Here is an 18,649-nt window from a genome sequence, read left to right as displayed (position 1 = left end):
GGGGGCGGGGGTGCAGGGGCGGCCCCGCGGGCTGGGTGGGGGGGTGCGGGCGGCGCAGCGGGGTCCCGGGCGGGGCGCAGCGGGCCGCTGGGCTCCAGGAGCGCTCCCCGCACTACTCCAGTGCCATGGTGCGCCCAAGGAGCCGCTCGGTTTAGAGCTGGGGCTGGCGGCGGAGGGATACTCCGGCCGGGAGCCGCCTCACCCCTCCTCAAACTTCCTGACATTTGAACTCATTGGTGCGCCTCGTATCCCTGCGCCGGGATGAGCCGGCGGCTCCACGTCAAATAGTGCCGTCGCTGCCCCCCCGCCCGCGGGAGGGCTCCCCGCGCCCCCGGCTTGCGACCCGCGCCGCTCCCGGTCCGGAGCGCGGGCCGAGGCGCCCCGGCCAGGGCGAGCTCCCCGCTGGCCCCTCGCAGAAGTTTAGGTTGCCTTCTAAACAAATCCTTCTGCCCCACCCCCTTGAAAAATTGATTTGGGAGTTAGGGAATGAAGGCTTTCTTTTTTTCTTTCTTGCCTTCTTTATTATTAATATTTTGTAAAGCTTCAGTGCTAACAGGAGTCGCCCCGAGCGAGGCCAGACTGCACGGACGGCCAGGAGCGCAGTGGCTCCACCAGGGGACGGCGCCGGCCGGGAGTGGCCGCCCAGGGACCCCGACTGTCGGCCGAGGTAGGTTGCACTGGGCTAAGTTGGCGTCCCCCGGGTGGAGGCGCCTTCCCAGGGCCGGTTTGGACCGTGGAGAGGGCTGTCAGTTGGGATTGAGGGACGGGGGCCGGCAGGAGGGGAGGGCTCCTGGTCCAGGACTTGCCAAAGAGGGCTCTGGCCCGGGCTGGGGAGCGAATTTGGCCCCGGATTTGCGGTGAAGGTCCGGGAAACCTTCAAGCGTGGCAGACGTTGGGTGGAGGGGTGAACGAAGATCCGAGAGGGGTCCCGGGATCAAGGATGCCCACCGGGCAATGGGCAGGCCAAAAAAAAGGTGAGGCCCGGGTTCAGGCGACGTAGACTTTAGAGGACGATTAGGTGTGAGAAAGGGATCTCCGTTAGGGGTAGGGGCAATGGACGAGAACCTAGCCTCGTAGGGTTGGGAGTGAAGGGCATGGGTAGGGGGTGGTGGCCCCAGGGTCGCGCGCTGACTGAAGGCCCGGGACGACGTGCGTTCGGCTGTTCGAAAGAAACCGGATTGATTGCTGCGATAGGCGACCTTTGATGGTGGAAGGACCGGGCCAGGGGTCGGTAGGCCGCGCCCCGCAGGGACAGCGCCCTAGCCGGCCTGGACAGAGTGGGCCTCGGCATTGGAAAGCGAAAAGCCGGCGAGACCGAGCGGCCGACTGGGGCGCATGCCGGGCCTGGCACCCATCGGGCCTGGCACCCGAACTCCGTGCGCAGGCCGCTGCGTCGGGCTGCAGTGTTCCGCACCCTGGCCGGCTGTGTCTTTGGCCCCCGGGGTCCCCACGGAGGCGCCGCTCGCCCAGGAGCAGAGGGGCTGATGCAGCCCTGCGGCAGGCGTAGGCTGACCCCCGCGAGCCTCTGCGCGGCAGCCCCGGCCCCTCCCGGAGCGGAGCAGCGGCGCGGAGCAGCGGTGCGGAGCGGGGCGGGGGCGGAGGGCATGAGAGGCGGGTCCCCTGACCCCGCTGGAGGCGAGAGGGCGGATTGGATTTGGAGTCTGCGGGAAGCTTGGTCAGAAGTGGCCCCCTGTGCCGCGGGGCCCCGCGGAGGGGCCCGGCTTTGTGCAGGATTAGAGGCTCCCGTCCCACCCCAGTACCTGCGTGTGTGTCGGTGAATCTCTCTGTGTTTGTGCGTGTCGATGCTCCTGCCTCTGAGGCTCTTAAATGCCTGTGCACCCGTGTCTCTGTGCACATACAATATTTTTGCGACCCTGCGACTGTCTGGGCTCCAAGCGTGTGAATCTGTGAATCTGTGTCCGATTCCCCTGCATCCGTGTGTGTGTCTGGCTGTTAATCTCCTAGGCCTTCCATGCCTCCGAATCTTCCGTGTTTTTATAGGTCTTTTGTGTGTCCCTGTGAATGTGTCACTCTATGCGGGTGCGGAGGTCTTTGTATGTCTCCCATCCTCTGTATTGTGTCTGGGACCCTTTTCTGTTTCTGTGTCTTCGTGTCACCTTTATGTGTCTGTGTGTACTTACGACTTGTTACGATTCTGTGTCCCTGTGTGCCTCAGAGTTTTTCGGGTTGTGTGTGTGTGTCTTTGTGTCTCCGTGTATTTCTTGGCGTCTTTGTGTGTCTGTATCCAGGACGGTGGATGAGTGGATGTGGGTTTTCTCTCACACACCCTTGACCCCCGTTCTTGTGCAGCCTGGAAACCCCAGGCCTTGAGCTCCGGAGGCTGGGCCTGCGTCTGGGCCTGGGTCGCCCTCACCGGACATCTGGGGCGGGGGCTCGACTGCTGCCGGGAGAAGCCCGGCGGACAAGGTTCAGGCGCGCAGAGCCAGGCAGCTCAGAACCTGGCGCAGAGCTGGCGGACGGACTGGGCGCATTCTGCCCTCTGCTGGCAGCACTCCGTCCCTGCATCCGCTGTCGGGCGACAGCCCGTAGGCGAGAGGGTCCTAATACCAAGCCCAGACCCTCGTCTTCTTCAGAAAGCACTTAGGAACCCTCCTTCCATCACAGGCTCTGCAGAACCACACCAGACTCCAAATTCTCAGTACAGCATTCCAACCCCACCCCTTGTGTCTCACTCCCCACCTTCCCTGTGCCCGGGACTCTTTCTTCACACTTCTCTTCCCTTTGGCAGAATGGGGGCCTCTGTGGCCCGGCCTCTGAGGCTTCTCTGATCCTCTGGCTGGCGTCCAGAGCCAAGTCGGCTGCGGTCCCCGGCCTCCCGAAACCCAGGTGTCTAGGCAGGAGGACGTGCTGGCGCCCTCCCTAGGGTGCCACGGCTCTCTGTCCTGGTGCGCACAGAATCAGGGCACTTCACCCCGTGCTCCTGCCCACATCACCAGGGCCGACATCAGAAGGGCCAAGGGTGATGCTCAGAGCCACCCGCGGCTGCGGAGGTGCGGGGCCGGGACCCAAGCATCGGGCTGCTTTCTCTGGTCTGGAAGTGGGGCTGCTCAGACCACAAACTTGGTATCCCCTCTCCACGTCCTCACCGTTCACTGTACATTAACCCTCCACCCCACCCCAACGCCACACTCTGGATCACCCCATAGGTCCTGTTCCTTGCTCTTTGTCTCGGCTTCCTGGGTCCCTCATTCCCCGCAGCGGAATCAGCGGCGGTCCGGCTCCTTCGCACGCGCGCTCCGAGGCCCCAGATCTCTTTCGAGCACAATCACGACTCCTGCGCCTCCCGACCGCTTTCCCTGCTGAAAACGTGGCGGACTGGACGGTAGAACCGCGGCCTAGGCCAGAAGTCGGGTGTTGCTCGTAGGCACCGAGCGGCACCTCTCTCCTCCAGGCAGGAGCTGGTGCGATCCGGGACCCGCCGATTCCCCGGGGCGACCCCGGACCCACAACGCTGGCGGCCGACCTTACCCGGGCGCTCCGGCCGATCCGGGATTCTCTTAGACTCGGACTAAAGCGTCAGAAAGAGCTTTGGATTTTCTCCACATAAGGAGAGACCGAGTCGGCTGTTTGGAATTGCTTGGGAAGAAGCAAAAATCGAGATGGAAGCTCTAGGGCGGTAGTCTCAGCTCCCGCAATCCTGCGGGCGCCCATCTCCAGAGCTCTTCCCTACCCCTCTTGGCTCCTCTCAAGGCTTTGCCCTCTCGGCGCCTGCCTGTGCAACTAGCTGCCTGGGAACACAACCCTGTGACCCCCTCCTGGTATCAGAGCCCTGTGCATCCTGGAGGGTCCTGCTTCTGTCCAGAGCCAAGCCATGGGATCCCCTCCTTGTTCACAACCCCAGCTGAAAGCGAGAATTCTGGGCAGGGATGGAGTATAGGGCGCAATGTGAAGGCGCCAGCACCGAGCCGAGCCGCATGGATCCGAGATTCCACCCTGCCAGGAGGGAGAGTCAGGGCTGCCAGAGTGCCCAGACCTGTTCGGCGCTGCCCGCCCATCCTTGGCCCTAGAGCTCCTCAGATCCTTGGGTAGGGGGCAGCCAGACTGGACCAGAGCTGCTGCAAGGAAAGACCCAGGCCAAGGTCTGCTATTTCCAGGATGCAGCCTGGTGTTCGGAGACCTGGGTGCTCAGGAAGTGGAACAGGGGGGCACTGAAAGAGGTCGAGTGTCCTGGGCTTCGGAGCCAGCGGTAACCACACTTCCCTCCCCGGATCCTGGTGTACTTGACCCCAGGACACGTGAGTCAAAGGCTCGGGCCCCTTCTTAGCCATCAGAGAGATGAGTGTGTGTGATAAGTAATCTGGACCCCTTCCCACAGCCCAGGGAAAAGTGTCTGTGGTCTTCATATGCCAGCAGAGAGCTCAGAGGCGCTGAGCCCTGGGGAGGTCCACAGAGAGGAATGACTGGGGAGGTCCAAGCTGGGATCCCTCTGACGCAGTGGTGGGAGCAGCGTCTCACTCTCCCATCTGGGGTTTTTGAGGCTGAGGTGGCAGGGGAAAGGATTTTAGTCGGAGCTTGCTGGTGACGCACAGTGTGTGTGGCTCTGAGACAGTGTGCTGCTGTGTCTGTGTGTGCAAAGTGGGGCCTGCCCAACCCCAGCAAAGTCCTTCTGTCCTCTCTGCGGCCCAGCTCCACTCTCAACCAGCTGGTGGGGTCTCTGGCCACAGACTCATGACTTTTCAGCACAAGGTCCAGGTCATTAGTCATGGGATTCCTCTCTGGTGGGTCAGGAGATCAGCTACAAAGGCTGCTGAGAGCCCTCAGGGCTGGAGAGGGCCAGTGCGCTGGCCAGGTGGCCCAGGGCTAAGGTTTTTCACCAGCTAGGCAGTGGTTAGAAGTGGGTTCAAGAGCAGGTCTCAGAGGGTCATCCAGATCTGGTTCAGATCTGGTTCGGCATCTGGCTGTGGGACCTCTGGGAAGTCCTGCCCTTTCTCTGTACGGCAGCTTCCTCATCTGTAAAGTGGGCATAATAGCATAGAGTCCTTGTGAAAATTAAATATAAATGCTCACCACAGTGCCTGGCACATAGTAAGTCTCTACTCAAATACTTGGATGAAAGGGAGTCCTCAGGACTTGGGGAAATCACAGCTGCCTCCTCCTCTTCCAACCAGAGACTAAGGGGAACCAGACATGTTTGAGCTCCGTAATCTATCTTCCTTTGGGGCAGGTGGAACTCAGGGCTAGGCAGCTGTGGGCTGGGACAGGAGACCGCCTCAGCAGTGCCCAGACATCCAGCACAGCCAGCCTCTGCCTTTGCCACTGCCTCTGGCTGTGGTGTCTGGGCTGGGGGTATTTGGAAGGCCACAGAATTAGGGGCTTCAACCCAATGCATCAAAAGTGACCATGTGAGACTCTCAAGGTGCCGTTTATATATATTTTTTAAAAGGCACTTTCCTCAAGAATCTCTGCATTTCTTGCCAAATGGATGGGCTGGGTTATTTCAGCAGTCCATGTAGAACCAGGGGCTTCCCCAACGAAGGACCGGAGCCAGAACAAAGAAAAGGCCAAGAACCATATTTGCAGCCATAAAAGCCCCATTAGGACACTAAGAATAACTTGCAGAAAGACATTTTATATGAATTGGACACAAATTCACAAAAGCAGGAAAGTTCATTGGTCTCCACCCTGAGGGTCCATGGCTGGGGAAGGGGGCTGGGTGTGATGTGGGGGCCAGAGCCCATCCTATTTGATCTTTATCTTAAATCCACTTCAAAAGCTGGGCATCAGCAGAGTTGGAGGTTTGCCTCTTCCTGTAATTATTTGGTGTCTAGTAAAGTTTTTATGAGTGTCTGTGCAAATAAATGCATTTGATGTGCATTTGTTTTGGCTAGTGCCGCTTTATATAGGAGGCATGTGCGTCTTCTGTTGGCCCTCAGAAAAGAATGAGAGTGAAAATAAAAATAAGACCGAGATATCTGGACCAGGCAGAGGGGTGGAGCCAAGGCAGTCCCACAGAAGACCACCACCCCCTGACTCGTAGGCACTGCGGAGGCCGCCAAATGAGTTTGTAGCCTTTGGGTCTGCTGTGCGGAGTTGCTCAGGGCTGGGAGGAAAGCTTGGTGGAATGCAGATTCTAGGAAGGCTTATTTTGGAAACAGAATTCTGCCTGCCTTTTGGTTACTGTCCTCTGGGTATTCTTGGTGGAGCACAATGAATAATAAATAAGGGTGAGTTTTTTGGGCGGCATGTTATCATTCAAGTGGCAGGATAAACCGATTTCTTTGGAATTTGAGCTCAGCAGACTCTGGCAGAGGGGCAGGTTGGATGGAGGTGTGACTCCGCAGCCCTCTCTGGACAAGGTGGCTGGGGTGGGGCAGGATGGGAGTTTCTCCTGTGTGGCTTAGGAAGCAGGGGTGCTCCCTAAGGGCCAGAAACCAGTCCAGGGTGGCAGGGGCTAGGAGCACCTATGCCCCTGTCTCAGGTGTCCACCTGGTGCGTAGGATGCAGCCTGCAGGTGTGTTCAGTTTGGCCCACATTTGCTGTCTCTCCTCCCAGCACCACAGTCTTGATTTATTTGTTCTAAAATTATTTTAGCATTTTTATTGAAGTATGATATACATACAGAGAAGTGCACAAAGCATACATTTACAAAGGGGACACACTTATGCCCCCAACACCTCAATCAAGGAATCTTTAGTGCCCCAGAATCTCTCCTCATGCCCCCTCCCAAGTGCTACCCACCCCCTCCTCCAAGGAAACCACTGTCCAGTTTCTGTCACCATACATGAAATTTGTCTGTTTTTGGATTTTATGTAAGTGGAGTCATAGAGTATGTGCTCCTTACCATACTTTAATCATGAGATTTTGTATGGAAATACGGATTTTTCTCCTGAAAGATCAGAGGTCTGATTATCTTGGACCCTGATTCCAGCAGGGTGTTGATCATCTGGAGCCCTTCCTCCATCCCCCAGTTAACCCCCACTCCCACCCTGCCCCAGGCAGGACACCCACCCTCTTCAGTTTGCCAGGTGACTCCTGCTGTCGGCCTATGGCTTCTTTCCCTGGTCTTTAGTCCCTCCCTCAAAGGAATCACTGTATGTACACTGGGAAGGTACATCCAGAATCTTCTCTTATCCCAGTCCCTCCATCTACATCCAGTACCCCCTGAGGTAGAAACCATGAGACCTTTTAACAGGTGGGGAAATCAGCACCTCAGAGAGGTGAAGTCACTTGCCCAGGGTCACACAGCATTGTAAGTATCAGATCCTGGATTCAAACCTGGATTGGCTGGACCCCAAACCCCAGGCTCTTGTCACCTCCCCACATAGCTCCCCTGGGCATCCAGGCCCAGGCGTGAACAATCCCCTTCTGCCTCCTTCCAGCAGGGAGGAAGCTGGACTTTTTCCAAAGGAAACGCTGGGAAACACAAAACCCAAAACAGAAAACAGGGCAGGGATGGTTCCCAGGCCCCAGCAGCCTAACCTCGGGTGATGCAAGTCTAGTCTGGGACGGGCTGGTCTGGGCTGGTGCAGCCTCCCCAGATGCAGCAAGGGAGGGCGGCATCATGCCAACCACTGAGTATCCACCACATGACAGGTTCTTCCTGTATGTCATTCCTGAATGTTCACAAGGTGCCTATGAGGTAGGTATTATTATGTAGCCCCACTTTACAGATGAGAAAACTGAGGTTGATAGAGGTCAAATATCGCCTTAGACCACAAGTGTATGAGGGCTATGCCTTTGCTCTGTGCCACACTGGCCCCACTCTTCTTCTTGGTTCAGCCCTTTTATCTGAGCCCCCTCCACTCTCCTGTTATGATGGAGGTACAGACAAGTGCTTCCTCTTGGGTGCGCAAAGATTCTGGAGCCTGGCTGGCATGGCTTGAGGCTTAGTTTCAGGAGTCATGTGGTAGTTCATAGGGCCTCAGTTTCTTCATCTGAAAATGGGGTTACTATTTCTACTTTCCATTGCTATTTGGAGGTTCAACAAGGTTGGTGGGCTTTTGAATGTGGAAGAATTGGCAGTGGCCTCTTAGAGGGGGGCAGGAGGGTCACTGGATATGCAAAGTTCCTGAAGCAGGAAAGAAGCCTATATGGCTGGGTCAAAGGAAGGATGTGGCTGCCGGTGTGGGCAGGAGCCTGACCACAGGACATTATAGGTCATGATGAGGAGTGTGGACTTGAAGCTGAGGGCAGTAGGGAGCCATGGGAGGGTTTAAACAGCATAGTGCCACGGTCAAGTTTGTTTTTTAGGAAGATCTCTCTGGCTGCAGTGAGGGGGCGAGACCATAGGCCGGAGGCCAAATGACGAGGCCTTTGGGTTTCAATATCCCTTTTGTATGGAATGAGGTTGGGCGGTCCGCAGAGCAGACCTTATCCTCTAATTTCCCAGAGAGGTTGTGTTTCCAGATTCAGGGTTTCATGTTACACAGAGTTATTCTTTCTGGAATGTGTCCCCCGAGCAACCCCGCTGGACCCTCTGTGGAAGGAGGGGCTGTTCTGAATGCAAGATGCACATTTATGCAAAAAAGTAGAACATCCCAGTCCCGGGGCTTGGCAATGTCTGTCCTTGAAACAGTCTAGCAAGCAACAGATGGAGCAGCGCTTAGGAGTTAGGACAGGTTGCAAACATCAGTCATAGCAACAAGAGTAATGATAATAATTAACCTTTACTGAGGACTTACTATCCCAGGCCCTTTGTAAAGTCTCCAACATCTGTGATCTCATGGCATCTTAAAACAAGCCTGTGAGGTAGCTGGCATTGATACCCATTGTACAGACGAGGAAAGTGAGGCCCACAGAGGGGAAGTGCCTTGCTCATGGTTACTGAGCAGCAGAGCTAGGCTGGCATCCACTGCCCTTATGCTGCCACCTATGGTTGCTGGGCAGCCTCAGAAGGATGGTGAGCAGGAGTGTTGTTGAGTTCTGTGGGATCCAGACGGCCCTCCAACTGTCCCCAGGGCACAGAAAAGCCAGAAAATTCCAATTTGGCATCCTGGCTTCCACCTCCACTTCAGCCCACACAATCTGCCCGGCATAGTTATTCCTCTGGAAGAGCTTGGTAATTCAGGCTTTTCCAAACCCAGGAAAATCCTCCAAGTCTAGAATCCTCCCAGTGGCCTCTAAGTCCTCTTGGCCCATGTCCACCTCCCTGGCCTCATCCCTGCCTCCTTCTCTTGCAGGCTGTGCTACTCGCCAAGTGTATTGGCCTTATTTCAGCTTCTCAAGCAGCTCATACTCTCCTGCCTACAGGCTCTGAACAGGCTGTTCCCTTTGCCTGGCAGGCTTTCTCCACTCCGTTTTCCTAGCTTACTCCTATTCATGCTTTCTGTCTCAGTGTAAACGTCACCACCTCCCAGAAGCCTTCCTCGCTTCCTAGGTCTCCGTCTTACATGTTTCCAGCAACATGTGTTTCTCCATCACACTGAGATGGGTTATCTGCCTTCCCCACCCTTCTCCCATCTCCTTGCAGTGTGAGGAAGGAGTGATGGGGAGGGCATCCTCAGTGTCAAGGCAATGGAAGGGGATCTGTAAGATGGGGAGAGGACAAGTGCCCTTGGAATATAACACCATCTGAGTTGTGCTGTCTTGATGGTTGGAGGTATGCCTCTCCCATGTAGACCAGCTGAGGACTCAAGGCAAGAAATGACTTCTCACCGCACGAGACAAGTCTGACTGTACTGAATGATCACCCTGTTGCCTTCGTGTGCCTTCACTGCCTTCCCTTCTACCCGGGGCGCTAAGCATGGAGGAGAAGACAGCTTGGACTCACAACCCACGCTGGAGAAGGTGCAGGTGGAGCCTTGGGCTTGCTAGATTCTCGGGGAGGGTGGAATGGTGTGGGGAAACTGAGGCGGCAGGGTCTTGGGGATGGGAGAGGAGCTAGGAGGCCTGGAGGTGGGGGATGGGAGAGGGTGAGGAAAGGAGAGGCTGTTCTCTGGGGAATTCTTTAAAACATTTTTTTTTAATTGAAGTATAGTTGATGTACCTGGGGATTCTTGATGGCAACCACAGAGGCAACTCCTAGGGGCGTTGTGATGGGCTCACACAGTGCAAGGGGACAAGAGGCGTTAGTTAGGAGCCCGGTCCTCGTCAGAAGCACCCAGTTCGTGGTGGTGACTGTCAGGATTCCATCCCTAAGGCTGCAAGCCCTTGTCTGCTGCCCCTGAGCAGAGACTCCCATGGAAGGAGCTCATTGTGGGGGCAAATGGAAGATGGCAGCCCTGAGGGGACCCCTCAAAAGGAAAACTGTGTTTTGAGGGTGTTAGGGCACAGGAGCAATTTTAAAAATCTGTTTTCAATCATTTCCTTAAGACACTCATTTTTAAAAAATAAATGAACATTAAGAAGCATAACACAAAGAAGAACCTTTTAGACACTAAATGTTCTCTGGGTTTAGGAAACGTCCCATCACAGGGAGGGCAGGCTTTGTGGGAGTCTTGGAGCCCTGAGCTCTGGGTTCTAGGCTGTGTGGGAGCCCAGAACAGTCCAGGCTGTCCAAAGGAGAGCCAGGCTGGGGGGCAGTGGTGATGGGAGATGATTCTGTTATGCCCTGAATATGTGAGAAGGGATGGGCAGTAAGTACCCTGCATTCCCCTAATGAGAAGATACCCTCAAGTGTGTTTTTTGGCCAATTTGAGTATAGAAACTCAAGACAAGGAGACTGTCAAATGCCTACTTAAAATATTAATGTTTTGAGTTGGGTATTACCTGCAAAGTTATAATCACAATATTTATTATAATTTTGTATATTTATAATAGTAACCTGATAAATGGGTTAAAAAGAGATAGTAAATATAAATATTGATTTTTTTCTTGCAGTTTCTGAGACAGTTTAATCTCAAACTCTTCACTTACATTTCTTCCTTTTTATGATTATTTTCAATTGTGATGAAATACACAGAACATAAAGTTGACCATCTTAACTATTTTTAAGTGTACAGCATACAGTGGCATTAAGTATATTCACGTTTGTTATGCAGCCATCACCACCATCCATCTCCAGAATTCTTTTCATCTTGCAAAACTGAAACTCTGTCCCCACTAAACAATAACTTCCTATTCTCTCCTCCCTGCAGCCCCTGGCAGCCACCATCCAGCTTTCTGTCTCTATGAATTTGACTACGCTAGGTATCTCCTTTAGGCGGAATCGTACATACTTGTCCATTTGTGAGGGACTTATTTCACTTAACATAATATCCTTGAGTTTCATCCATGTTACAGTATGTGTCAGAAATTGCTTCTTTTTTAAGAATGAATAATATTGTACGTATACACCACGTTTTGGTTATCCATTCATCTGGAAGTGGACACCTGAGTTGCTTCCACCCCTTGGCTATGGCGAATAATGCAGCTATGAGCATGTTTCTTCAAATCCCTGCTTTCGAGTCTTCTGGGTATATACCCAGAAGTGGAATTACTGGATCATATGGTGATTCTATTTTAATTTTTTGAGGAACTGCCATACTGTGCTCCACAGCGGCTGCACCAATTTACACTCTTACCATTAGTGCACAAAGGTTCCAGTTTCTCCATGTCCTCTGTTGTTGTTGTTGTTGTTGTTTTTGGAGGGGGTGGGGGTGGTCATTAGGTCATTTATTTATTTATTATTAGTTTTTTTTAATGGGGGTTCTGGGGATTGAATCCAGGACCTCGTGCAAGTTAAGCATGCACTCTACCATTTGAACTACACCCTCCCCCAGCTCTTTTTTTTTTTTTTTGATAGTAGCATCCTAATGGGTATGAGGTGGTATCATTGTGGTTCTGATTTACATTTCCCTAATGAATAGGAATGCTGAACATTTTTTCATGTGCTCATTGAACATTTGTATATCTTCTTTGGAGAAATGTCTATTAAGTCTTTTCCTCACTTGGTGGGATTTTTGTTGTTGTTGTTGTTGAGTTATAGGAGTCCTTTATATATTCTGGATATTAATCCCTTATCGAATATATGATTTGCAAATATTTCTCCCATACAGTGAGTTGCATTTTCACTCTGTTGATTGTCTCCTTTGATGCATAGAAATGTTCAATTTTGAGGTCCAATTTATCTATTTTTGCTTTTGTTGCCTGTACTTTGCCTGCATTGTTGAATTTCTGTCCTTTGCCTTTACTGAGCTGCTTTTCAAAATGTCCAGCGTCACTTTCCAGAGCACTTCCCCCCATTTCTCTCTAAGTAGTTTGACAGACAAATTTATGTCTGGTGCTGTAATCATCCCAGCCACAAATGCCTGTTTGCCAAACATTACACCACTAGGTTATACTTATTCTTGTAGATACAAATTCATAATCTGCAGTTTCTGTATTGCATCATAAAGTGAACTGTAAAAGGCTTGTTTGCAACAGTATCCAACCCCTGTGTGTGCGTATGAGGCCACACTCCCAGGAGAAATTCTATAGCTACACAAAATTACTTTATCTCTTTTAGCCCATTTGTCAGCTTATTGCGATTAACAGCAAAATGAGCACCCAATGAGGTCATTTCAGGCTAATATGTCTTCCCCAAACAGCGTTCTATTGGTCCAATGAAATAATTGAGACAGTGTCCCATAATACAACTTGCTTTGGAACGAGGCAAATATAAGGAATAATTTTGAGAGGAAAAGCCCTACTTTATATTCTAGCTATAGAATAATTAATATAAAATAATAGCAATAATAATAGCAGCAGAAATCACCACCATTTGTTGGGAACCACTCCAGCCTGGCACTGAGCACAGTGGTTTACACACAGTCTCACCCTGAATCCACACACCAGCCTTATGGGGAAGGTACTCATATAAGGACCCAGGCTCTCAATCACTACATGATTCTGCTTTTATCCACCTGGTTGATGTCCCCAACACTGCACGGGACCCAGAGAGGAGCCTGCCCAGATGGTGGTGGGGGTGATAATTCTCCTTCCTCACTTAAGCAAAGTTGGCTGCAGTGCTAGGGCTCAAACCCAGCTTGGTTCCCTCTGCCTGATGGTCGGTGGTCCTTCCCAGGGTGCAGGCTGATGGGGGGAGGGGGCATCACAGGTGGCCCCTCCTCACCCCTGCTCAGGCAGGTTAGAACCAACTCACCAACAGGCACTTGGAAGGAAGAAGGGAAGAAAGTTGCTACTCAGGCCATATTTTACACAAAGAAGTGACAACATAAAAACATCAGAGGCACACGAGATCCTGGGTTGCCTCTGCCTTTATTAAAAAGAATTTATATTTTTACTTTTGGTAAACTTTAAAAAATTATGTAAAATTCCAAATGCATGTAAAAGTAGAGAGAATAATGTACTTATCACCCGGCATCCACAATTATAACTCATGCCCAGTCTTGTTGCATCTACATCCCATCCCAATTTCTATCTCCCACTGGATTATTTTAAAGCAAATCCCAGACACTGTAACATCTCAACTATAGCTACTTCAGTGTATCTTTCTAAAAGATAAGAACATCTTTTAAAAAACAAGATTATATCCATAATACCATTATCACACCTGATGAATAGGCGGAACACAGGGGATTTTTAGGGTGCTGAAACTATTCTGTATGATACTACCATGGTGGGTAAGTTATTATCAGCACACATATCTAGTCAATGTTTACATTTCCCTGGCTGTCTCATAAATGTTTTTTGCACCTTGTAAAAAAGTCCATATATGACTCTTAAGTCTCTTTTAATCTAGAGTGCCCTCCCCTCCCTCCGTCTCTACCCTTGTCATTTATTTGTTGAAGGAACCTGGTGGTTTGTCCTGTAGAGTTTCCCTCAGTCTGGATTGTATTCCTGTGGGGTCCTTTAACATGTTCCTCTGTCTTCTGTATTTCCTGTAATTAGATCTAAGTCTTGATCGGATTCAGGTTCGATTTTTGGCCATAATACTTCACAGGAGGTATTGTGTTCTTCCATCAGGAGGCCCATAACGTCTTGTGAGCTCTCTTTTGGTGAAGTTGGCAGTCATCGATGTGCTTTGCCCAGGCTCATTATTTCCTTAGAGGACGCGAGATGATGATATTCTAATTCTGTCTTCCTTCTTCATTTATTAGCTGGAATACTTGTAAACGGGAAACTTCTCTTCATCAACTCTTTAGTTACCCTGAGGTACAGTACAATATCCACTGTATATACAACACAGGTGGTACAAAGACTTGATTATTTAACAGTTCTCAAATAATGAGTTGGTTTCCTGACATCCTTGGAGTTATTTTTTATTGAGTTCTTTTTTACTGTCATTATGAACATGAGGGTTTAATGTGATTTGGTGTGTTTCAATCCCCTGCAATCATTATTCTTATTGATGCTCAAATGATCCCACTCGGCTAGAGTGAGGTTCTTTGCATTGGCTCCTGCAGCCTTTTGACCTTAGTAGACTTTGATAACTTCCTTGCTTTCAGGACTAGCAAGATGTCCCAGATTTGTCTTGGACATTTTCTGCCCCAGACCTGGAATCAGCCATTTCTCCAAGGAGCCTGGTTTCTTCGAGTGGGGAGTGGTTTTTAGGGACCACAGTCAAGATTTGAGTGATGCTCATTGTCATTGAGTTGGTCATTGTTTCTGGGCATTTTCAGTGGACAGAGCTAGGGAAGACATTTGTTTTCTTAAAGATAGAATACAGAGTAAGCCATAACTGCCAAGACTTGGAAGCAACAAAGATGTCCTTTAGAAGGTGAATGGATCAACAAACTGTAGTATATTTGCACAATGGAATGCTATTCAGTGGTAAAAAGAAATGAGGTATCAAGCTCTAAAAAGACATAAAGGAGCCTTAAATGCATATTGCTAGGTGAAAGAGGTCAATCTGAAAAGGCTACATACTGGATGATTCCAAATATATGACATTCTGGAAAAACCGAAAGTGTGGAGACAGAAGATCAGTGGTTGCCAGGAGTTGGTGGGGAGGGAGAGATGAATAGGCAGAACACGGTATTTTTTAGGGTGCTAAAACTAGCCTGTATGATGCTACAGTGCTGGATTACATGTCATTATAAGTTTGTCAAAACCTTTAAAATGTACAGCACGGAGAGTGAAATCAACTATGGACTTTGGGTCATAATTATGTATCAATGTTGGCTCATCAATTGTAGCAAATGTACCCCACTAATGCAAGATGTTAATAATGGGGAAACTGCAGGGGGAGATGAAATGGTATATGGGAATTCTCGGTGTTTTCTGCTCAATTTTTCTATAAACCTAAAACTGCTAAAAAAAAAAAAAAGAGTCCATTACTTTATTTTCAAACTGTGAGTCTCTGTTGACACTTCTAATTTAAATTTAGGGTTACAGTGTTTCTACTTAGCCTCATCCACCTTACACCTGCATATCCTTTCTCCCATGCCGTATGTCCTTTCTCCCCAGTTCCCGGGGAAAGAGATACTCATATGCTGAGTCCTACTTCCACATAACACTGTCAGATAAGAACACTGATGCCACCAACAATACAGCTATTGATTTTTTTTCTTTGCAGTTTATTTACTTTTGCTTTGCCTTGAGGGAATATCTTATTAGGGATGGACAGTCAAAAGTACTGTGTTTTAGTCATTTGGGGTAATTCTTTTCCATGTGTTTATCACCAACTTGCCATAAGTTAGCTTTTTGTTTATTTTGCTTTTGATATTTGGAATTTCTTTTCTAAACATTTAACATGTTTAACATATGATTATGTAAAATATTCGCCTGGTTTCCAAGTCAGGTCTACAAATCATGGGCTATTATAAGTAGTCTAGCTCCTTCTCTGCCCCTCTCCCCTGTCCTCTTCCTATTAGGTAACCATCCTAATCTACCCAATTGGAAATAAATAATTTCTGTTCTTTGTCGACAGCCTACTGCTATTTCCAGGCATTATACAAAAAGATTTCTGCACACTAGTTGAGCCTTCAAACAGCGCCATAAGGTAGGTATTATCCCCCAATTTTGCAGAAGTGGAAACTAGAATTGAATGAGTTGGGATTGGAAACCATGTCTCCCTGACTTCACCCATTTCTTCATAAATATTTCCAGAGCTCCTAACTCTGTTTCAGACCCCATCCCAGGTCCTGGGATACGGAGATGAACCAGGCAGGGCCCTGTCCTCAGGGGGCTCACGTCTAGTGGGATCATTCATGTCTGAGCATCTGTTCGTCTGTCGGCCCACCCACTGCACAGGGAGCGCCTCCAGGGAATCTGATCAACTCTAAGCGAGAGCCCCGCACGGCAGAAATCAGTGGATGTTTATTGAATGAATAAATAAATAAACGGAGAAAGAAGGTTGAAAGAAGAACAACGCTTGAGGTTATTACGGAAGTCTTATGCCTCTTACACTCAGAAACCTTTGTTAAAAATTTAATAACTTTTAAATTATGAATATAACATACTTCATTATAGAAAATTCGGAAAGTATAGAAATTCACAAATGAGAAGACAAAAATAATCCAGAGTACTAACCCCCAGGGTTAGTCTTTTTGTTTATTCCTTTGGTCTTTTATATGTCTGGATATCTTTTTTAAAGAAACAACACTTGGATCTTGCTATATATATAGCTTTGCAGTTTACATTATAAAAAACACTAACAGTGTATCATGAGCATTTTCCTAATGGAACATTCTTTCAAACCTAAGTGTCTACTTAAAGGTTGGATTTATTTTCACCAATGGTGACATCCTTTACCATGTAAAATAATTATAAACCCAAGACTGAGGTTGAAATCACAATGGGAAGAATATTTAGCAGGTTTCCAGGCTGCACACTGGGCCTCAGCCATGGCTGCTTAGTCTTTCCCCAGCAAACACCCTGGGAAATGCCTTGAGAACGTCAGCTGGAGGCATCAGCCTTACTTGGCTCCTTTAAGACTCAGAGTTACATCATCAGCACATTCACTTTCTACAGTTTTGATCTCTGTGGGTACCATGAAAATTCCCTTGTGGCTGCAGAAGAACTGTGATACAGGCATCAGAGTGTGTGATTAAGGGCTGGCTCTGGAGTCAGATTCAACCTAAACTGGCTCCACCTGAGATGGGTGTGTGATCTTGGCAAGGACCTTCACCTCTCTGGGCTTCAGTTCTTTCATCTGTAACACAGGGCAGCACCTGCGCCCACCTCCACGGGCAGTCACCAGAAATTGAGCACAATGCCTGGCACATGAGAAGCCACCAATAAATATCAGATATTGTTATAACTTGTGTGTTTGAAGCGTCTTCTCTTTTTTCCAAGCTGCCCTTGTCATTCTCTGGTGTCAGGGTTGCTCTTGACATGTCACTCATGTGGGTAGAAAGATACAAAGCAACTGGATGATCACCATCCTGGAAGGAAGCACTGGGCACGAGTGTCTCAGGTGTGCTCTGACCCCACCCTGACCTTAAGCAGCCAGATTATGATTTTGTTTCTAAATTCATCAAAATACTGCACAAGTAATCATGGAAGTCAATATCACACAGTAACTAAGTTTCCGGTCTTTGGAGCTGGACAATGAAGGTTCAAATCCCTGTCTCCTTACTTACTATCTGTATCATTTTGAACAATCTATATCCTGTCTCTGAGCTGCAGCATCCTCATTAGTAAGGTGGATATGGTAGCTGCAGTGAACAGCTTTTTTTTCCCCTCCATCCAGCATCCATTACCCAGCTTTTGCTTTTGCTCTGGGAGAATCAATTCTCTGTTACCCTGAACTATGAGTTCCCTCCGTGGCTTCGTGAGTGGGTCATGTGACTTGGGCTTAAGCCAGTCAGTGCACCCATCACCTGATGACAGAGATTGGTTGGTGGGCGGGCATGCGACCCAAGCCAGTCTTAGGGCTTTTGCGAATCACTTCTTTTCCATAACCTTGCAGTTGTGACAGTGTGACTGGTCCCTGCAATAAACCCATCTTGTTCCCAAATATATGGAGTGTGCTCCAGGTGGGTAGAGCCAAGAGAAACCAGTTGTGGACAACTTTTGAGCCCCTGCTTGAAGCCAGTCATGATTTTCCATTGACACCAGCAAATGAATCCTCTTTCTTTGCTGAAACCAGCTTGAATTGGATAGTCTGTCACTTTCAGCTGAAAGAATCCTGCCTGATAAAGCGATAGAACCTGTCTCCCAGAATTGTTACAAGGATTAGACAAGGAAACATACAGAAAACAATACTTAGGACAAAGTATGTACTTAATAAATGGTAGTTGTTTATATTATTATCATTATAACTTTGTAGAAAAGCAAGAAAACACAGACAAAACAAAACTCAGGGAACAAAGTGCACATTATTCCTAATTTCACCTCTTAGGGGATAATCAGGTAAATATTTTGAAATATTTTTCTTCCAAACATTTTCTTAGATATATGGATTTATAAAAACCCACATGGGGCTGTTCTCTAATACTGTATTGAACCTATTTCACTCAGACGGAAATCAAGCACATCACAACGGCTTATCTGCACAGCACAGTCACTTGTAACAGCTACACAGCATTCCATGTTTTGAATATTCTGATTATCACAAAGTTATTTTTATATAAATGATGTTGTGATGGCATTCTCTATTATAAGTCAATCGATTGATCTGTATCTTTGTGTGTTTCATAATCTTCTAGTAATCAGTTTCTAAGACTAGGATTTCAGAGTCAAAGAGTTTTACAGATGTAAAAACCTACATTGTAATCTTTACTGGAATGTTTAATTTTTGAATAAAACACACATCTTAGTCTTTTCAGACTGCTGTAACAGAATACCAGAGACTGAGTAGCTTGTAAACAACAGAAATTTATTT

At 49.0% G+C, this 18,649-nt stretch overlaps 1 long non-coding RNA gene across 2 annotated transcripts; it reads left to right on the top strand.

Moving 5' to 3' along the window:
* Window positions 1-21: 21 nt before the first annotated feature.
* On the top strand, window positions 22-17,083 carry LOC105069901 (uncharacterized). 2 transcript variants are annotated; one of them, XR_006725312.2, is made up of 4 exons: window positions 22-667; window positions 9,560-9,753; window positions 15,752-15,823; window positions 15,951-17,083. It is a non-coding gene; the product is annotated as an uncharacterized LOC105069901 (long non-coding RNA). The 2 variants fall into 2 exon arrangements; XR_835379.3 differs by having other exon boundaries at window positions 31-667; window positions 9,560-9,747.
* Window positions 17,084-18,649: the final 1,566 nt, after the last annotated feature.

Source organism: Camelus bactrianus, chromosome 4 (assembly GCF_048773025.1).
Source record: "Camelus bactrianus isolate YW-2024 breed Bactrian camel chromosome 4, ASM4877302v1, whole genome shotgun sequence".
In the NCBI taxonomy this organism is placed as follows: domain Eukaryota; kingdom Metazoa; phylum Chordata; class Mammalia; order Artiodactyla; family Camelidae; genus Camelus; species Camelus bactrianus.
This window is presented reverse-complemented; position numbering and strand designations above follow the sequence as displayed.